Raw genomic sequence first — 23,096 nt, 5'->3', positions numbered from 1 at the left:
GATAGTCGTAGAAGCATAAGTTGGCAAGACGACAACGATGCCACGATGGAGATCAAAGTGTCGCGCCGGTGACAATGGTGATCATGACGGTGCATCGGAGATGAAGATCACAACCACAAGATGATGATGGCCATATCATATCACTTATATTGATTGCATGTGATGTTTATCTTTTATGCATCTTATCTTGCTTTGATTGACGGTAGCGTTATAAGATGTTCTCTCATTAAATTATCAAGGTATAAGTGTTCTCCCTGAGTATGCACCATTGCGAAAGTTCTTCGTGCTGAGACACCACGTGATGATCGGGTGTGATAGGCTCTACATTCAAATACAACTGGTGCAAAACAGTTGCACACGCGGAATACTCAGGTTAAACTTGACGAGCCTAGCATATGTAGATATGGCCTCGGAACACTGAGACCGAAAGGTCGAGTGTGAATCATATAGTAGATATGATTAACATAGTGATGTTCACCATTTAAAACTACTCCATCTCACATGATGATCGGACATGGTTTAGTTGATTTGGATCACGTGATCACTTAGAGGATTAGAGGGATGTCTATCTAAGTGGGAGTTCTAAAATAATATGATTTATTGAACTTAAATTTATCATGAACTTAGTACCTGATAGTATTTCTTGTCTATGTTGATTGTAGATAGATGGCCCGTGATGTTGTTCCGTTAAATTTTAATGAGTTCCTTGAGAAAGCAAAGTTGAAAGATGATGGTAGCAATTACACAGACTGGTCCGTAACTTGAGGATTATCCTCATTGCTGCACATAAGAATTACGTCCTAGAAGCACCGCTGGGTGCCAGGCCTGCTATAGATGTTGCTGATGATGTTAAGAACGTCCGGCAGAGTAAAGCTGATGACTACTCGATAGTTCAGTGTGCCATGCTTTACGGCTTAGAACTGGGACTTCAACGATGTTTTGAAAGTCATGGAGCATATGAGATGTTCCAGGAATTGAAGTTAATATTTCAAGCAAATGCCCAGATTAAGAGACATGAAGTCTCCAATAAGTTCTATAGCTGCAAGATGGAGGAGAATAGTTCTGTCAGTGAACATATACTCAAAATGTTTGGGTATCATAATCCCTTGACTCAACTGGGAGTTAATCTTCCTGTTGATAGTGCCATTGACAGAGTTCTTCAATCACTGCCACCAAGCTACAAAAGCTTCGTGATGAACTATAATATGCAAGGGATGAATAAGACAATTCCCGAGCTCTTCGCGATGCTAAAGGCTGCGGAAGTAGAAATCGAAAAGGAGCATCAAGTGTTGATGGTCAACAAGACCACTAGTTTCATGAAAAAGGGTAAAGGGAAGAAGAAGGGGAACTTCAAGAAGAACGGGAAACAAGTTGCTGCTCAAGAGAAGAAACCCAAGTCTGGACCTAAGCCTGAAACTGAGTGCCTCTACTGCAAACAGACTGGTCACTGGAAGCGGAACTGCCCCAAGTATTTGGCCGATAAGAAGGATGGCAAGGTGAACAAAGGTATATGTGATATACATGTTATTGATGTGTACCTTACTAATGCTCGCAGTAGCACCTGGGTATTTGATATTGGTTCTGTTGCTAATATTTGCAACTCGAAACAGGGGCTACAGATTAAACGATGATTGGCTAAGAACTGATAACCCACAAGTATAGGGGATCGCAACAGTTTTCGAGGGTAGAGTACTCAACCCACATTTATTGATTCGACACAAGGGGAGCCAAAGAATATTCTCAAGTATTAGCAGCTGAGTTGTCAATTCAATCACACCTGTAAACTTAATATCTGCAGCAAAGTGTTTAGTAGCAAAGTAATATGATAGTAGTGGTAACAGTAGTAAAAGGTAACGGTAGCAAAAGTAATATTTTTGGTGTTTTGTAGTGATGATAACAATAGCAACGGAAAAGTAAATAAGCGAAGAACAATATATGGAAAGATCGTAGGCAAAGGATCGGTGATGGAGAATTATGCCGGATGCGGTTCATCATGTAACAGTCATAACCTAGGGTAACACAGAACTAGCTCCAATTCATCAATGTAATGTAGGCATGTATTCCGGATATAGTCATACATGCTAATGGAAAAGAACTTGCATGACATCTTTTGTCCTACCCTCCCATGGTAGCAGGGTCCTAATGGAAACTAAGGGATATTAAGGCCTCCTTTTAATAGAGTACCGGACCAAAGCATTAACACATAGTGAATACATGAACTCCTCAAACTACGGTCATCACCGGGAGTGGTCCCGATTATTGTCACTTCGGGGTTGCCGGATCATAACACATAGTAGGTGACTATAGACTTGCAAGATAGGATCAAGAACACTCATATATTGATGAAAACATAATAGGTCCAGATCTGAAATCATGGCACTCGGGCCCTAGTGACAAGCATTAAGCATAGCAAAGTCACAACAACATCAATCTCAGAACATAGTGGATACTAGGGATCAAACCCTAACAAAACTAACTCGATTACATGATAGATCTCATCCAACCCCTCACCGTCCAGCAAGCCTACGATGGAATTACTCACGCACGGCGGTGAGCTTCATGAAATTGGTGATGGAGGATGGTTGATGATGACGATGGCGATGGATTCCCCTCTCCGGAGCCCCGAACGGACTCCAGATCAGCCCTCCCGAGAGGTTTTAGGGCTTGGTGGCGGCTCCGTATCGTAAAACGCGATGAATCCTTCTCCTTGATTTTTTCTCCCCGAAAGAGAATATATAGAGTTGGAGTTGAGGTCGGAGGAGCTCCAGGGGGGGCACGAGGTAGGGGGCGCGCCCCCACCCTCATGGCTAGGGTGTGGGCCCCTGGCCTTGATCTTTTGCCAGTATTTTTCACTATTTCCAAAATTACGCTCCGTAGAGTTTCAGGTCATTCCGAGAACTTTTGTTTCTGCACATAAATAACACCATAGCAATTCTGCTGAAAACAGCGTCAGTCCGGGTTAGTTCCATCCAAATCATGCAAGTTAGAGTCCAAAACAAGGGCAAAAGTGTTTGGAAAAGTAGATACGACAGAGACATATCGACTCCCCCAAGCTCAAACCTTTGGTTGACCTCAAGCAATTCAGTTGACAAACTGAAAGTGATAAAGAAAAAAATTTACAAACTCTGTTTGCTCTTGTTGTTGTAAATATGTAAAGCCAGCATTCAAGTTTTCAGCAAAGATTATGAACTAACCATATTCACAATAACTCTCAGGTCTCATGTTTACTCATATCAATGGCATAATCAACTAGCGAGCAATAATAATAAATCTCGGATGACAACACTTTCTCAAAACAATCATAATATGATATAACAAGATGGTATCTCGCTAGCCCTTTCTGAGACCGCAAAACATAAGTGCAGAGCACCTTTAAAGATCAAGGACTGACTAGACATTGTAATTCATGGTAAAAGAGATCCAGTCAAGTCATACTCAATGTAAACTAACAGTAATGAATGCAAATGACAGCGGTGCTCTCCAACTGGTGCTTTTTAATAAGAGGATGATGACTCAACATGAAAGTAAATAGATAGGCCCTTCGCAGAGGGAAGCAGGGATTTGTAGAGGTGCCAGAGCTCGATTTTGAAATAGAGGTGAATAATATTTTGAGCGGTATACTTCCATTGTCAACATAACAACCAAGAGATGGCGATATCTTCCATGCTACACACATTATAGGCGGTTCCCAAACAGAATGGTAAAGTTTATACTCCCCCTCCACCAACAAGCATCAATCCATGGCTTTCTCGAAACAAGAGTACCTCCAACTAACAAGAGTCCCAGGGGGAGTTTTGTTTGCAATTATTTTGATTTAGTTTGCTAAAGCATGGGACTGGGCATCCCGGTGACTAGCCATTTTCTCGTGAGTGAGGAGTGGAGTCCACTCCTCTTGAGAATAACCCGCCTAACATGGAAGATACGGACAGCCCTAGTTGATACATGAGCTATTCGAGCATACAAGACAGGATATTTATTTGAAGTTTTAGAGTTTGGCACATACAAAATTACTTGGAATGGCAGGTAGATACTGTATATAGGTAGGTATGGTGGACTCATATGGAATAACTTTGGGGTTTATGGGATTGGATGCACAAGCAGTATTCTCGCTTAGTACAAGTGAAGGCTAGCAAAATACTGGGAAGCCGCCAGCTAGAGAGCGGCAACAGTCATGAACATGCATTAAAATTAATCAACACTGAATGCAAGCATGAGTAGGATATAATGCACCATGAACATAAATATCGTAGAGGCTATGTTGATTTTGTTTCAACTACATGCATGAACATGTGCCAAGTCAAGCCACTTGAATCGTTCAAAAGAGGATATCACCCTATCATACCACATCACAACCATTTTAATAGCATGTTGACACGCAAGGTAAACCATTATAAGCTCCCAGCTAATTAAGCATGGAATAAGCAAATATAATCTCTAATTGTCATTGCAAACATGTTTATTCATAATAGGCTGAATCAGGAATGATGAACTAATCATATTTACAAAAACAAGAGAGGTCGAGTTCATACCGGCTTTTCTCATCTCAGTCAGTCCATCATATATCGTCATAATTGCCTTTCACTTGCATGACCGAACGATGTGGATAATAATAATAGTGCGCGTGCATTGGACTAAGCTAGAATCTGCAAGCATTCAATAAACAGGAGAAGCAAGGAAATATGGGCTCTTTTGTCAGATCAACAATAATGCATATAAGAGCCACTTCAACAATTTAATCATGGTCTTCTCCTATCGACCCCCAAAGAAAGGAAAAAAACTATTTACACAGGAAAGCTCCCAACAAGCAAAAGAAGAACAGGAAATCTTTTTGGGTTTTCTTTTTAATTACTACTACAAGCATGGAAAGTAAACTAATTAAAAGCTACAAGTATTTTTTTTGGTTTTTCTTAAGGTTTATTAAACACACAAGAAGAAAGCATAAAAAGGAAAATAAACTAGCATGGATATTACAATGAAAAAGTATGAGCACCGATATCTAGCAATGAGTGTGTGAACATGAATATAATGTCGGTGAGAAATACATACTCCCCCAAGCTTAGGCTTTTGGCCTAAGTTGGTCTAATGCCACGGATGGCCTGGCGGATATCCAAAGTTGTAGTTGGGCTCGTACTGAGATGCAGCCGTCATTGCATTGTGGGCTGCAGCTTGGAGGCGAGCTATCTCAACCCTCCTCTTATACTCTTCCACCTCCTCTCTGGTTATAAAATATCTCCCTTTTGCCTGAAAGTCAAAGAAAGTAAAAGCAGCGAGAGCGACATGATAGGTGCGTCATCTGTCAAAGATTAGTCAGTACTGGAGGAACTGATCGTTCCTCTCAACAAACTGATGGCGAACCATAGCCTCATAATCCAAATAAGCAGGGGGCAACTCAATATCATCCTCACGTATGGTTATACCAAGAAAATTAGCTATGCGGGTTGCATAAATTCCACCAAAGAAATCTACATTAAATATATTAAGATGCAACCTACGTCTAACAATGGCTCCCAAATTATAAGATTTATCTCCTAACACAGCACTCCTAAGAATACTGAGGTCAGGCACACACATGTGACATGCTTCATCTTTAGCATTAATGCATCTACCTATGAAGAGAGCAAAATAATGTATAGCAGGAAAATGAATGCTCCCTATGGTAGCTTGTGTTATATCTCTAGATTCCCCCACAGTTATATTAGCAAGAAATTCCCTAAATTTAGATTTGCGAGGTTTCACTAGTACTACCCCATTGTGGAAGTTTGCAAGCAGTGGTAAAGTTCTCTAAGTCCATAGTGTAAGAATTTTCATAAAGATCAAACAGGACAGTTTGAGAATTACGCGAGGATGAAAATTCAAACCTCCTCACAAAAGAGCTAGTGAGATAGTGGTACTGACGGCATTTTTCTTCTTAGAAGCTCACAAGGTCAGCGTTACGCAAATATGCGTTAAATTCTTCCTTAATTCCCGCTTGATCCATGAAGTCCTCTGAAGGCCATTCACAAGGACGCACTGGAGCGTCTCTTGGTGGCTCTTCATCAACATCACGCATTGCAAGCCTGGGTCCTTGCTTCCTTGAAGAACCACCTTGGTACATTTTCCTAAGCATATTTCTTCCTCTGGAAAATTTCTGAAATTTTTAGTAACTTCAAAATAAAAGTAAACCAAACTTAACAAAATTGATAGCAACTACTCCCACAAGTGCCTAGAGGCAATATCATGCATCAAAACTACTTTTGACCATATAAACTCAAGAACAGGGTCACCTAAGCAGCAAAAATATGCAATGAATAAAGCAATCGAACAAACACTAATTGGACCAAGGGAGGAGTCACATGCCAAGGAACAATCCCCCCAAGTAGTTTTGTGACAGGTGCTTTGAGCAAGGAGATCGAAAATCGCAGCAAAATGAGCTAGAACTCATGCTTGAGCTGGATATTGGTGTTTGTGGGAGGAAGAAGAAGTGTGTGGGTGCAGGAATAAGTGGAGGAGGGCCACCGTGGGCCCACGAGGCAGGGGGCGCGCCCAGGGGGGTAGGGCGTGCCCTCCACCCTCATGGCCAGGTGGATGCTCCACCTGCTGTGTTCTCAGTGCCAAATATTCTCAAATATTTCAGAAAAATCATATTTAAATTTCAGGGAATTTGGAAAACTTTTATTTTCGGGGTATTTTTATATTGCATGGATAATTCAGATAACAGACGGAAAATACTATTTTTATTTTATTTAATATAAATAACAGGAAGTAAAAGGAGGGTACAGAGAGTTGTGTTTTCTAACTTCATCCATCTCATGCTCATCAAAAGAAATCCACTAACAAGGTAGATCAAGTCTTGTTAACAAACTCATTCCGAGTAACATGGAATCGGAGAATTTTCGAATAACACTAGGTTACCTCAATGGGGATATGCACATCCCCAACAATAAGAATATCATATTTCGTCTTGACAGTAGGTAGAGGAAATTCAAAACCTCCAAAAATAATCGATGGAATTTTTCCAATAGAATTGATACTATGAACTTGAGGTTGTTTCCTCGGAAAGTGTACCGTATGCTCATTACCATTAACATGAAAAGTGACATTGCCTTTGTTGCAATCAATAACAGCCCCTGCAGTATTCAAAAAGGGTCTTCCAAGAATAATAGACATACTATCGTCCTCGGGAATATCAAGAATAACAAAGTCCGTTAAAATAGTAACATTTGCAACCACAACAGGCACATCCTCACAAATACCGACAGGTATAGCAGTTGATTTATCAGCCATTTGTAAAGATATTTCAGTAGGTGTCAACTTATTCAATTCAAGTCTACGATATAAAGAGAGAGGCATGACACTAACACCGTCTCCAAGATCACATAAAGCAGTTTTAACATAGTTTCTTTTAATGGAGCATGGTATAGTGGGTACTCCTGGATCTCCTAACTTCTTAGGTATTCCACCCTTAAAAGTGTAATTAGCAAGCATGGTGGAAAATTCAGCTTCCGGTATCTTTCTTTTATTAGTAACAATTTCTTTCATGTACTTAGCATAAGGATTCATTTTAAGCATATCAGTTAATCGCATACGCAAAAACATAGGTCTAATCATTTCAGCAAAGCGCTCAAAATCCTCATCATCCTTTTTCTTGGATGGTTTGGGAGGAAAAGGCATGGGTTTCTGAACCCATGGTTCTCTTTCTTTACCATGTTTCCTAGCAACAAAGTCTCCCTTATCATAACGTTGATTCTTTGAATATGGGCTATCAAGATCAACAGCAGGTTCAATTTCTATATCATTATCATTGCTAGGTTGAGCATCAACATGAACATTATCATTTACATTATCACTAGTTTCAGGTTCATTACCAGATTGAGTTTCAGCATTAGAAATAGAAATACCATTTGGATTCTCAGGTGTTTCAGTAATAGGTTCACTAGAAGCATGCAAAGTCCTATCATTTTTCTTTTTCTTCCTTTTAAAAAGACTAGGTGCATCTATATTATTTCTCTGAGAATCTTTCTCAATTCTCTTAGGGTGGCCTTCAGGATACAAAGGTTCCTGAGTCATTTTACCAGTTCTTGTAGCCACTTTAACAGCAAAATCATTATTCTTACTATTCAATTCATTGAGCAAATCAATTTGAGCTTTAAGTACTTATTCTACTTGAGTAGTAACCATAGAAGCATGTTTACTAATAAGTTTAAGTTCACCTTTGACATTAGACATATAATCACTCAGGTGTTCAAGCATATCAGCACTGCGTTTTAATTCTCTGCCAAAATAAGCATTGAAGTCTTCTTGCTTAACCATAAATTTATCAAACTCATGTAAGCATGGGATAGCAAACTTAGTAAATGGGATTTCAGCTTTATCATATCTATAGAGAGAATTTACCTTTACTACCTGTGTCGGGTTATCAAGACCATGTATTTCTTCAATAGGAGGTAAATTATTAACATCTTCAGCTTTAATAGCCTTTTCTTTCATGGATTTCTTTGCCTCTTGCATATCTTCAGGACTGAGAAATAGAATACCCTTTTCTTCGGAGTTGGTTTAGGAATAGGCTCAGGAAGTGTCCAATTATTTTCATTTGTCAACATATTATTCAATAGAATTTCAGCTTCATCTGGGGTTCTTTCCCTGAAAACAGAACCAGCACAACTATCCAGGTAATATGTGGAAGCATCGGTTAGTCCATTATAAAAGATATCAAGTATTCCATTTTTCTTAAGAGGATGATCAGTCAAAGCATTAAGTAATTGGAGAAGCCTCCCCCAAGCTTGTGGGAGACTCTCTTCTTCAATTTGCACAAAATTATATATATCCCTTAAGGCAGCTTGTTTCTTATGAGCAGGGAAATATTTAGCAGAGAAGTAATAAATCATATCCTAGGGACTACGCACACAACCAGGATCAAGAGAATTAAACCATATCTTAGCATCACCTTTTAATGAGAATGGAAATATTTTAAGGATATAAAAGTAGCGAGTTCTCTCATCTTCAGTGAATAGGGTGGATATATCATTTAATTTAGTAAGATGTGCCACAACAGTTTCAGATTCATAGCCATAAAAAGGGTCAGATTCAACCAAAGTAATTATATCAGGATCAACATCGAATTCACAATCCTTATCAGTAACACAGATAGGTGAAGTAGCAAAAGCAGGGTCAGGTTTCATTATAGCATTAAGGGATTGCTACTTCCATTTAGCTAATAACCTCTTTAGATCATATCTATCATTGCAAGCTAAAATAGCTCTAGCAGATTCTTCATCCAGAACATAACCTTCAGGAACAACAGGCAATTCATATTTATTAGGGGGAGAGTCTTCATCATCACTTTCATCAATATTATCAGTTTCAATAATTTCATTCTCTCTAACCCTAGCAAGTTGTTCATCAAGAAATTCACCAAGTGGCATAGTAGTATCAAACATAGAAGTAGTTTCATCATAAGTGTCATGCATAGCAAAAGTGGCATCATCAATAACATGCGACATATCAGAATGAACAGCAGAAGCAGGTTTAGGTGTCGCAAGATTACTCAAAACAGAAGGTGAATCAAGTGCAAAGCTAGATGGCAGTTCCTTACCTCCCCTCGTAGTTGACGGATAAATCTTGGTTTTTGGATCTCTCAAGTTCTTCACAATGATAAGCAGATACAAATCCCAAGTGACTCAAATAATAGAGCTATGCTCCCCGGCAACGGTGCCAGAAAATAGTCTTGATAACCCACAAATATAGGGGATCGCAACAGTTTTCAAGGGTAGATTATTCAACCCAAATTTATTGATTCGACACAAGGGGAGCCAAAGAATATTCTCAAGTATTAGCAACTGAGTTGTCAATTCAACCACACCTGGAAACTTAATATCTGCAGCAAAGTGTTTAGTTGCAAAGTAATATGATAGTAGTGGTAACAGTAGTAAAAGGTAACGTTAGCAAAAGTAATATTTTTGGTGTTTTGTAGTGATGATAACAATAGCAACGGAAAAGTAAATAAGCGAAGAACAATATATGGAAAGCTCGTAGGCAATGGATTGGTGATGGAGAATTATGTCGGATGCAGTTCATCATGTAATAGTCATAACCTAGGGTGACACAGAACTAGCTCCAATTCATCAATGTAATGTAGGCATGTATTCCGAATATAGTCATACGTGCTTATGGAAAAGAACTTGCATGACATCTTTTGTCCTACCCTCCCGTGGCAGCGGGGTCCTCATGGAAACTAAGGGATATTAAGGCCTCCTTTTAATAGAGTACCGAACCAAAGCATTAACACATAGTGAATACATGAACTCCTCAAACTACGGTCATCATCGGGAGTGGTCCCGATTATTGTCACTTCGGGGTTGCCGGATCATAACACATAGTAGGCGACTGTAGACTTGCAAGATAGGATCAAGAACACTCATATAATGATGAAAACATAATAGGTTCAGATCTGAAATCATGGCACTCGGGCCCTAGTGACAAGCATTAAGCATAGCAAAGTCATAGCAACATCAATCTCAGAACATAGTGGATACTAGGGATCAAACCCTAACAAAATTAACTCGATTACATGATAGATCTCATCCAAACCCTCACCGTCCAGCAAGCCTATGATGGAATTACTCACGCACGGTGGTGAGCATCATGAAATTGGTGATGGAGGATGGTTGATGATGACGATGGCGACGGATTCCCCTCTCCGAAGCCCCGAACGGACTCCAGATCAGCCCTCCCGAGAGGTTTTGGGGCTTGGCGACGGCTCCGTATCGTAAAACGCGATGAATCCTTCTCCTTGATTTTTTTCTCCCCGAAAGAGAATATATAGAGTTGGAGTTGAGGTCGGAGGATCTCCAGGGGGCCCACGAGGTAGGGGCGCGCCCAGGGGGGCAGGCACGCCCCCACCCTCGTGGCTAGGGTGTGGGCCCCCTGGCCTTGATCTTTTGCCAGTATTTTCATTATTTCCAAAAAGACGCTCCGTGGAGTTTCAGGTCATTCCGAGAACTTTTTTTTCTGCACATAAATAATACCATGGCAATTCTGCTGAAAACAGCGTCAGTCCGGGTTAGTTCCATCCAAATAATGCAAGTTAGAGTCCAAAACAAGGGCAAAAGTGTTTGGAAAAGTAGATACGACGGAGACGTATCAAGGATGAGGTGACGATGCGCGTGGGAAATGGTTCCAAAGTCGATGTGATCGCGGTCGGCACCCTACCTCTACATCTACCTTCGGGATTAGTTTTAGACCTGAATAATTGTTATTTGGTACCAGCGTTGAGCATGAACATTATATCTGGATCTTGTTTGATGTGAGACGGTTATTCATTTAAATCAGAGAATAATGGTTGTTCTATTTATATGAGTAATATCTTTTATGGTCATGCACCCTTGAAGAGTGGTCTATTTTTGTTGAATCTCGATAGTAGTGATACACATATTCATAGTATTGAAGCCAAAACATACAGAGTTGATAATGATAGTGCAACTTATTTGTGGCACTGCCGTTTAGGTCATATTGGTGTAAAGCGCATGAAGAAACTCCATACTGATGGACTTTTGGAACCACTTGATTATGAATCACTTGGTACTTGTGAACCGTGCCTCATGGGCAAGATGACTAAAACGCCGTTCTCCGGAACTATGGAGCGAGCAACAGATTTGTTGGAAATCATACATACAGATGTATGTGGTCCGATGAATGTTGAGGCTCGCGGCGGGTATCGTTAGTTTCCCACCTTCACAGATGATTTAAGCAGATATGGGTATATTTACTTAATGAAACATAAGTCTGAAACATTTGAAAAGTTCAAAGAATTTCAGAATGAAGTTGAAAATCATCGTAACAAGAAAATAAAGTTTCTGCGATCTGATCGTGGAGGAGAATATTTGAGTTACGAGTTTGGTCTTCATTTGAAACAATGCGGAATAGTTCCGCAACTCACGCCACCCGGAACACCACAGCGTAATGGTGTGTCCGAACATCGTAATCGTACTTTACTAGATATGGTGCGATCTATGATGTCTCTTACTGATTTACCGCTATAATTTTGGGGTTATGCTTTAGAGACGGCTGCATTCACGTTAAATAGGGCACCATCGAAATCCATTGAGACGACGCCTTATGAACTGTGGTTTGGCAAGAAACCAAAGTTGTCGTTTCTTAAAGTTTGGGGCTGCGATGCTTATGTGAAAAAGCTTCAACCTGATAAGCTCGAACCCAAATCGGAGAAATGTGCCTTCATAGGATACCCAAAGGAAACTGTCGGGTACACCTTCTATCAAAGATCTGAAGGCAAGACTTTTGTTGCTAAATTTGGATCCTTTCTAGAGAAGGAGTTTCTCTCGAAAGAAGTGAGTGGGAGGAAAGTAGAACTTGATGAGGTAACTGTACCTGCTCCCTTGTTGGAAAGTGGTTCATCACAGAAACCGGTTCCTGTGACACCTACACCAATTAGTGAGGAAGCTATTGATATTGATCATGAAACTTCAGATCAAATTACTACTGAACCTCATAGGTCAACCAGAGTAAGATCCGCACCAGAGTGGTACGGTAATCCTGTTCTGGAGGTTATGTTGCTAGACCATGACGAACCTTCGGACTATGAAGAAGCGATGGTGAGCCCAGATTCCGCAAAATGGCTTGAGGCCATGAAATCTGAGATGGGATCCATGTATGAGAACAAAGTGTGGACTTTGGTTGACTTGCCCGATGATCGGCAAGCCATTGAAAATAAATGGATCTTCAAGAAGAAGACTGACGCTGACGGTAATATTACTGTCTATAAAGCTTGACTTGTTGCAAAAGGTTTTCGACAAGTTCAAGGGATTGACTATGATGAGACTTTCTCACCCGTAGCGATGCTTAAGTCTGTCCGAATCATGTTAGCAATTACTGCATTTTATGATTATGAAATTTGGCAAATGGATGTCAAAACTGCATTCCTGAATTGATTTCTGGAAGAAGAGTTGTATATGATGCAACCGGAAGGTTTTGTCGATCCAAAGGGAGCTAACAAAGTGTGCAAGCTTCAGCGATCCATTTATGGACTGGTGCAAGCCTCTCGGAGTTGGAATAAACACTTTGATAGTGTGATCAAAGCATATGGTTTTATACAGACTTTTGGAGAAGCCTGTATTTACAAGAAAGTGAGTGGGAGCTCTGTAGCATTTCTAATATTATATCTGGATGACATATTCCTGACTGGAAATGATATAGAATTTCTGGATAGCATAAAGGGATACTTGAATATGAGTTTTTCAATGAAGGACCTCGGTGAAGCTGCTTATATATTGGGCATCAAGATCTACGGAGATAGATCAAGACGCTTAATTGGACTTTCACAAAGCACATACCTTGACAAAGTTTTGAAGAAGTTCAAAATGGATCAGGCAAAGAAAGGGTTCTTGCCTGTGTTACAAGGTGTGAAGTTGAGTAAGACTCAATGCCCGACCACTGCAGAAGATAGAGAGAAAATGAAAGATGTTCCCTATGCTTCAGCCATAGGCTCTATCATGTACGCAATGTTGTGTACCAGACATGATGTGTGCCTTGCTATTAGTTTAGCAGGGAGGTACCAAAGTAATCCGGGAGTGGATCAGTGGACAGTGGTCAAGAACATCCTGAAATACCTAAAAAGGACTAAGGATATGTTTCTCGTTTATGGAGGTGACAAAGAGCTCGTCGTAAATGGTTACGTTGATGCAAGCTTTGACACTGATCCAGACGATTCTAAATCACAAACCGGGTACATATTTACATTGAACGGGGGAGCTGTCAGTTGGTGCAGTTCTAAACAAAGCGTTGTGGCGGGATCTACTTGTGAAGCGGAGTACATAGTTGCTTCGGAAGCAGCAAATGAAGGAGTCTGGATGAAGGAGTTCATATCCATTCTAGGTGTCATACCTAGTGCATCAGGTCCAATGAAAATCTTTTGTGACAATACTGGTGCAATTGCATTAGCAAAGGAATCCAGATTTCACAAGAGAACCAAGCACATCAAGAGACGCTTCAACTCCATCTGGGATCAAGTCCAGGTGGGATACATAGAAATTTGGAAGATACATACGGATCTGAATGTTGCAGGCCCGTTTACTAAGCCTCTTCCATGAGCAAAACATGATCAGCACCAAGGCTCCATGGGTGTTAGAATCATTACTGTGTAATCTAGATTATTGACTAGTGCAAGTGGGAGACTGAAGGAAATATGCCCTACAGGCGATAATAAAGTTATTATTTATTTCCTTATATCATGATAAATGTTTATTATTCATGCTAGAATTGTATTAACCGGAAACATAATACTTGTGTGAATACATAAACAAACAAAGTGTCACTAGTATGCCTCTACTTGACTAGCTCGTTGATCAAAGATGGTTATGTTTCCTAACCATTGACATGAGTTGTCATTTTATTAATGGGATCACATCATTAGGAGAATGATGTGATTGACTTGTCCCATTCTGTTAGCTTAGCACTCGATCGTTTAGTATTCTGCTATTGCTTTCTTCATGACTTATACATGTTCCTATGACTATGAGATTATGCAACTCCCGTTTACCGGAGGAACACTTTGTGTGCTACGAAACGTCACAACATAACTGGGTGATTATAAAGGTGCTCTACAGGTGTCTCCGATGGTACTTGTTGAGTTGGCGTATTTCGAGATTAGGATTTGTCACTTCGATTGTCGGAGAGCTATCTCTGGGCCCACTCTGTAATGCACATCACTATAAGCCTTGCAAGCATTGCAACTAATGAGTTATTTGCGGGATGATGTATTACAGAACGAGTAAAGAGACTTGCCGGTAACGAGATTGAACTAGGTATTAAGATACCGACGATCGAATCTCGGGCAAGTAACATACCGATGACAAAGGGAACAACGTATGTTGTTATGCGGTTTGACCGATAAAGATCTTCGTAGAATATGTAGGAGCCAATATGAGCATCCAGGTTCCGCTATTGGTTATTGACCGGAGACGTGTCTCGGTCATGTTTACATAGTTCTCGAACCCGTAGGGTCCGCACGCTTAAAGTTCGATGACGGTTATATTATGAGTTTATGTGTTTTGATGTACCGCAGGTAGTTCGGAGTCTCGGATGTGATCACGTACATGACGAGGAGTCTCGAAATGATCGAGACATAAATATTGATATATTGGAAGCCTATATTTGGATATTGGAAGTGTTCCAGGTGAAATCGGGATTTTACCGGAGTACTGGGGGTTACCGGAACCACCCCCCCCCCCCCGGGGGGGGGGGGTTAATTGGCCAAGATGGGCCTTAGTGGAGAAGAGGAGGGGCGGCCAGGGCAGGCCACATGCCCCCTCCCCCTCTAGTCCGAATTGGACAAGGAGGGGGGCGGCGCCCCCCTTTCCTTCCTCTGTCCCTCCTCCTTCCCCCTTTTCCTACTCCAACTAGGAAAGGAGGGAGTCCTACTCCCGGTGGGAGTAGGACTCCTCCCTGGCGCGCCTCCTCCTGGGCGGCCGCCTCTCCCCCCTTGCTCCTTTATATACGGGGGCATGGGGGCACCTCTAGACACAACAATTGATCTCTTGGATCTCTTAGCCGTGTGCGGTGCCCCCCTCCACCATAGTCCACCTCGATAATATCAAAGCGGTGCTTAGGCGAAGCCCTGCGTCGGTAGAACATCATCATCGTCACCACGCCGTTGTGCTGACGGAACTCTCCCTCAAAGCTCGGCTGGATCGGAGTTTGAGGGACATCATCGAGCTGAACGTGTGCTGAACTCGGAGGTGCGGTACGTTCGGTACTTGATCGGTCGGATCGTGAAGACGTACGACTACATCAACCGCGTTGTGCTAACGCTTCCGCTTTTGGTCTACGAGGGTACGTGGACAACACTCTCCCCTCTCGTTGCTATGCATCACCATGATCCTGTGTGTGCATAGGAAAATTTTATAGTTACTACGTTCCCCAACATTACTGCCATCGAGATCAAGTATCTAAAGGTAACTCCATCCATGACCGGGGAATAAGTCTCCTCAAAATCGACACCTAGTCGTTGAGTGAACCCTTGAACGACGAGCCTTTCTTTGTACCGTACTACCTTATTATTTTCATCTCTCTTTCGAACAAAAACCCACCTATGGTCAACAGGGCAAATGTGGGGAGGAGTTCGACAAACTGGTCCGAACACCTTCCTTTGTTGAGAGATAATAATTTGGCAGTAATTGCCTGCTGCCAATCTTTCCAATCCGACCTTTTTCTTGCAATCAGCGAGCGTGTTAGGCTCAGGGTCAAGATCTATGATTGAGGCAATTTTCGTAGCAAAGTTAATGTCGATAATCACTGTTGCTCGGTTCAGGGACTCCTCCGTATAAATATAATTTATGGCCATTTCGTCATGGAGCGCATCCGGCGCTAACACTTGATCTACCAAATTTCCCATTATGAGAGCAAAAGTCCTTTAGATTTTCCGCACCGACGTGTGCGCACACATCTCTGCTGGGTGTTTCCCCTATGGGAAAGTTTAAGTCCGGAATTTCATGCACTGAATTTTCTGTACTTGTGCCAGGTCTCGACTGGCTCCCCGTTTCACTTTGGGGTACTTTGGCGACAGGCTGTAATAAATCTCTCTTATCCTCTTTTGTTGGGCGTCCCCGAGTACTTGGGATTTGAGAAGCCGGATTTCTCGTCCTTTTAGGCCTTTGGACGGGAGCGGGTATACCATCATTTTTCTTCGGTATTTCAACCCTTTCCGGTGCATTGCGCACGTGCACATGCGATTTTGTCACAGTCTTTAAGTCACTAAAGTGGTCAGGTAGTTGATTTGCTAAAGACTGCAAATCTATTATCTTTTGGACTTCTCTCTCAGTCTCAGTAGTGCGCGGGTCATGAGCGTGGATCCCCGTGGCTTGCCACGTGATTTCTCGACTTTTAGCATCAAGGGGTTGATTCTCTCCCCCTAAAATCGGGAAAAAATCCTAGTGAAAAATGCAATCAGCAAAACAAGTCTTGTGACAGTCACATGTCATGGGGTCCAGATACCTGATTATGGACACAGTCTCATAACCAACGTATATCCTCGACTTACGGAGCGTTCCCATCACCGATCACTGAGGTGGTGGTATTGGTACATATACCTGGCAACCGAACCTACGAAGGTGGGAAATTTTCGGTGTCGACCCTTGCGCAAGCTGGACAGGAGAGTGGATGTTGTAGGCCGACGGTCGAAAGTTGATGAGATTGGCCGCATGTAACACTGTGTGGCCCCAACATGTAGTTGGTAAATTACAACCCTGAAGGAGCGATCGGGCAATGAATTTAATTCTTTTAATAAATGCCTCGGCAAGTCCATTTTGTGTATGAACATGCAGTCCCGAGTGCTCAACTTTGATTCCCATTGCCATGCAATAATCATCGAACGCCTTTGAAGTAAATTCTCCGGCGTTGTCCATTCGAATAGACTTTATACGATAATCAGGGAAATTATTCCTCATTTGTATTATTTGAGAGATCAACTTTGCAAAGGCATGGTTCCGTGTTGACGGCAGGCAAACATTGGACCATTTAGAGGAAGCATCAATGAGCACCATGAAGTACCGAAACGGCCCCGTGAGGGGCTGAATGGGACCGCATATGTCCCCTTGGATACGTTCCAAGAACGCGGGGATTTCGTCCCTCACCTTGAGGGGCGATGGCCTAATGATTAACTTCCCCTTAGCGCATGCGGAGCACACGAAATCATCGGGATTCGGGAAGTTCTTCATGTTAACATTATGACCATGCGAGTTGTTTATTATATTTCTCATCATCCTAAGTCCGGGGTGGCCTAACCTATCATGCCAGAGGCAGAAGAGTTCAGAGCTTCTAAAAACGGTCTTGAGGGTAGTGTACACAGGCGGTGCTACTATTTTAGTGTAGTCTAGCCCTGTGTCGAACGAAGGAAGCCTTTCGATAACATGTTTACCATTTGCATCCCGCTTTGTGATAAGTAGGCACTCCTTGCCGTTTTCATCATCGGTCTCAATATAAAAACCATTGGCGCGGATGTCTCTAAAGCTCAAAAGAGTATGAGTCGACTCCGGGTACAACAACGCATCATTAATGATCAAAGTTGTTCCCATAGGAAGTATAATAGTGGCTCGTCCGGAGCCAACTATGTGCGAACCACAGCCGGCGATTGTCATAATACATCCCGGAGATTTTTTAATAGACTCAAAGTACTTAGTTTCTCGTAAAATGGTATGTGTAGTTGTGCTATCGGCAAGGCACGTTTCCTCCATTCGGGCGCCACACGCGTTCTAAAATATGACATATAATTAATGTAATGAGGAAAACGCTACATTAATAACAGATGCACACATTCCAGAACATAACATACTATCATGTATAAATAATGGAATAGAGGAATAAATGTCATCCAATCGCCAAAGTAAAGAATAAGTTTATGCTCTCATAGAGCTTACAACCAAATCGAATTTATTGTATCAAATCACGGAATCATGATAACCAAAGAGGTATGCTAAGTAGACTCGGTGAAGAAGCTATTGACCTCAGCCGCAATCTCCATACTAGTGAGCTAATCCTCCTTAGAAATCATCTTGGAGGCAGCATCAACATCTGGTTGCGGCACCGCCGAGGTGACCATGTGGTCAACCTCCATGGCAACGTTGGCGTCACTAGAGACCGCCAAAGCCGCCGCGATGGGCACCATGGGGGTCGCCGCGATGGGTGCAGCAGGGGGGCATAGAGATCATCACGGGTGCCGCCATGGGCACCGGTGGTGCTCCCTCCTAAACCAAGGCGAGGTGCGTCTCACGCGCCTTGCGAGCCTTGTATGCATCAACGACCTCCTGTGGCGCGCGACACTGGCGGGAGAAATGCTCCACCGAGCCACACCGGAAGCAGTCCTGAGGCCTCTGCCCCCCCCCTTGCCCGGCTTTTGCTGCTTAGTCGGGGCGGGGGGTTGAGGACCCTTCTTCTTGCCCTTGCGGCCCCTCTTCTTATGTTGAGGCTTGCGGACTTTGAGAGCATTCACCTCCTGGCGAGAACTCCCCCCAAGTGGTTGCGTGCCAAAGTTCTTTTTCAGAACCTCGTCCTGCGCCTCTGCCACCTGGAGGACGTCAATCAACTCTGAATACCTCGTGTAGTTGCCTTGGAGGTAGTTCCGTGCGGACAGGACCACGTCAGGGTGGAAAGTGGATAGGGTTTTCTCAATCTTCTGAGTGTCGGTAATCTCAGTACCACACATCTGAAGAGTCGTACAAATCTGGTGCAGAGCCGAATTGTACTTCCCAACCATCTTGAAGTCCGCAAACCTCAGACGGATCCACTCTGCCTCTGCACGTGGCTTAACAATGTACTTCAGCCGCTCAAACCGCCGCTTAAGAGCGGTCCAAAGGCCAGAAGCACTCCGCTCAGCCATATACTCGTCTTTCAGAGTACGTGACAGGTGATGACGGAGAAAATGCAGAGCCTGCGCATTCTCAGTTTCGAACTTGGGATCAGTGGGGGCCAGCTGGGTCCCCTTACCGATCGCCCTCAGGAGGGTTTTTCCCTGGAGAAAAATCTCACAGTCTGAGGCCCATGACAGGTAGTTCATCCCCGTCTGGGCCAACTCAGAAAACTCCTTGTTGACAATTCCGGCCATCTGCAATTTATGCAAAAATCATGAGATTACATCAGGTAATCTTTTGCACAAATGCGATGTTGATAAACTTATTCAATAAAAATGATGTTCCATTATTTAAAACACATTCATATATGACTTACTTAATCATTAAGAGTGCAAAACAATTAATCTACAGTAGTAAAATCATACAATAAAAACATGTTTACAAGATATAGCATGTTAAGTGCATTTTGTACGTGAAAAATGTTGGGGAACGAAGTAATTTCAAAAACATTCCTACGCACACGCAAGATCATGGTGCTGCACAGCAACGAGAGGGGAGTGTTGTCTACGTACCCTCGTAGACCGGAAGCGGAAGCGTTATAACAACGCGGTTGATGTAGTCGTACGTCTTCACGGCCCGACCGATCAAGCACCGAAACTACGGCACCTCCGAGTTTTTGCACACGTTCAGCTCGATGACGATCCCCAGACTCCAATCCAGCAAAGTGTCGGGGATGAGTTCCGTCAGCACGACGGCGTGGTGACAATCTTGATGTTCTACCGTCGCAGGGCTTCATCTAAGCACCGCTACAATATTATCGAGGATTATGGTGGAGGGGGGCACCGCACACGGCTAAGAGATCAATGATCAATTGTTGTGTCTCTGGGGTGCCCCCCTGCCCCCATATATAAAGGAGTGGAGGAGGGGGCCGGCCATGGAGGGTGGCGCGCCCAAGGGGGGAGTCCAAGTCCCACCGGGAGTAGGACTCCCCTTTTTCCTATTAGGAGTAGGAGAGGGAAGGAAGAGGAAGGAGGGAGGAAGGAAAGGGGGGCCAGCCCCCCTCCCAATTCGGATTGGGCTTGGGGGGCACACCCCCGCCCTTGCTCATTTTCCCTCCTTTCCACTAAGTCCCAATAAGGCCCATATACCTCCTGGGGGGTTCCGATAACCGCCCGGTGATCCGGTATTGTCCCAATCTTACCCGGAACCTTTCCGGTGTCCAAATATAGTCGTCCAATATATCGATCTTTATGTATCAACCATTTCGAGACTCCTCGTCAAGTCCGTGATCACATCTGGGACTCCGAACAACCTTCGGTACATCAAAATATATAAACTCATAATGAAACTGTCATCGTAACGTTAAGCGTGCGGACCCTACGGGTTCGAGAACAATGTAGACATGACCGAGACACGTCTCCGGTAAATAACCAATAGAGGAACCTGGATGCTCATATTGGCTCCTACATATTCTACGAAGATCTTTATCGGTCAGACCGCATAACAACATACGTTGTTCCCTTTGTCATCGGTATGTTACTTGCCCGAGATTCGATCGTCGGTATCTCAATACCTAGTTCAATCTCGTTACCGGCAAGTCTCTTTACTCGTTCCGTAATACATCAACTTGCAACTAACTTATTAGTTGCATTGCTTGCAAGGCTTAAGTGATGTGTATTACCGAGAGGGCCCAGAGATACCTCTCCGACAATCAGAGCGACAAATCCTAATCTCAAAATACGCCACCCCAACATGTACCTTTGGAGACATGTGTAGAGCACCTTTATAATCACCCAGTTACGTTGTGACGTTTGGTAGCACACAAAGTGTTCCTCCGGTAAACGGGAGTTGCATAATCTCATAGTTATAGGAACATGTATATGTCATGAAGAAAGCAATAGCAACATACTAAACGATCGGGTGCTAAGCTAATGGAATGGGTCATGTCAATCACATCATTCTCCTAATGATGTGATCCCGTTAATCAAATGACAACTCATGTCTATGGTTAGGAAACATAACCATGTTCGATTAACGAGCTAGTCAAGTAGAGGCATACTAGTGACACTCTGTTTGTCTATGTATTCACACATGTATTATGTTTCCGGTTAATACAATTCTAGCATGAATAATAAACATTTATCATGATATAAGGAAATAAATAATAACTTTATTATTGCCTCTAGGGCATATTTCCTTCAGTCTCCCACTTGCACTAGAGTTAATAATCTAGTTCACATCGCCATGTGATTTAACATCAATAGTTCACATCACCATGTGATTAACACCCATAGTTCACATCGACATGTGACCAACACCCAAAGGGTTTACTAGAGTCAATAATCTAGTTCACATCGCTATGTGATTAACACCCAAAGAGTACTGAGGTGTGATCATGTTTTGCTTGTGAGAGAAGTTTAGTCAACGGGTCTGCCACATTCAGATCCGTAAGTATTTTGCAAATTTCTATGTCAACAATGCTCTGCATGGAGCTACTCTAGCTAATTGCTCCCACTTTCAATATGTATCCAGATTGTGACTTAGAGTCATCTGGATCAGTGTCAAAACTTGCATCGACGTAACCCTTTACGACGAACCTTTTGTCACCTCCATAATCGAGAAACATATCCTTATTCCACTAAGGATAATTTTGACCAATGTCCAGTGATCTACTCCTAGATCACTATTGTACTCCCTTGTTAAACTCAGGGCAGGGTATACAATAGGTCTGGTACACAGCATGGCATACTTTATAGAACCTATGGCTGAGGCATAGGGAATGACTTTCATTCTCTCTCTATCTTCTGTCGTGGTCAGGTTTTGAGTCTTACTCAACTTCACACCTAGTAACACAGGCAAGAACTCCTTCTTTGACTGTTCCATTTTGAACTACTTCAAAATCTTGTCAAGGTATCTACTTATTGAAAAGTTTATCAAGCGTCTTGATCTATCTCTATAGATCTTGATGCTCAATATGTAAGCAGCTTCACCGAGGTCTTTCTTTGAAAAACTCCTTTCAAACATTCCTTTATGCTATGTAGAATAATTCTACATTATGTCCGATCAACAATATGTCATTCACATATACTTATCAGAAATGTTGTAGTGCTCCCACTCACTTTCTTGTAAATACAGGCTTCACTACAAGTCTGTATAAAACTATATGCTTTGATCAACTTATCAAAGCGTATATTCCAACTCCGAGATGCTTGCACCAGTCCATAGATGGATCGCTTGGAGCTTGCACATTTTGTTAGCACCTTTAGGATTGACAAAACTTTCTTGTTGCATCATATACAACTCTTCTTTAATAAATCTATTAAGGAATGCAGTTTTGTTTATCCACTTGCCAGATTTCATAAAATACGGCAATTGCTAACATGATTCGGACAGACTTAAGCATAGATATGAGTGAGAAACTCTCATCGTAGTCAACCCTTTGAACTTGTCGAAAATCTTTTGGCGACAATTCTAGCTTTGTATATAGTAACACTACTATCAGCGTCCGTCTTCCTCTTGAAGATCCATTTAATATCAATGGCTCGCCGATCAATGGGCAAGTCAATCAAAGTCCATACTTTGTTCTCATACATGGATCTCATCTTAGATTTCATGGCCTCAAGCCATTTCGCGGAATCTGGGCTCATCATCGCTTCCTCATAGTTCGTAGGCTCGTCATGTTCAAGTAACATGACCTCTAGAACAGGATTACCGTACCACTCTGGTGCGGATATCACTCTGGTTTACCTACGAGGTTCGGTA

The 23,096-nt window shown here is 42.4% G+C and overlaps 1 pseudogene; it reads right to left on the bottom strand.

Moving 5' to 3' along the window:
• Nucleotides 1-18,460: 18,460 nt before the first annotated feature.
• LOC147958289 (uncharacterized) lies at nucleotides 18,461-19,588 on the bottom strand (annotated as a pseudogene).
• Nucleotides 19,589-23,096: the final 3,508 nt, after the last annotated feature.

Source organism: Triticum urartu, chromosome 7A, assembly GCF_056163025.1.
Source record: "Triticum urartu cultivar PI428250 chromosome 7A, HENAU_Tu73, whole genome shotgun sequence".
NCBI lineage: Eukaryota > Viridiplantae > Streptophyta > Magnoliopsida > Poales > Poaceae > Triticum > Triticum urartu.
Note: the sequence above shows the minus strand (reverse complement) of the source record. Positions and strands in the feature narration are given on the sequence as shown.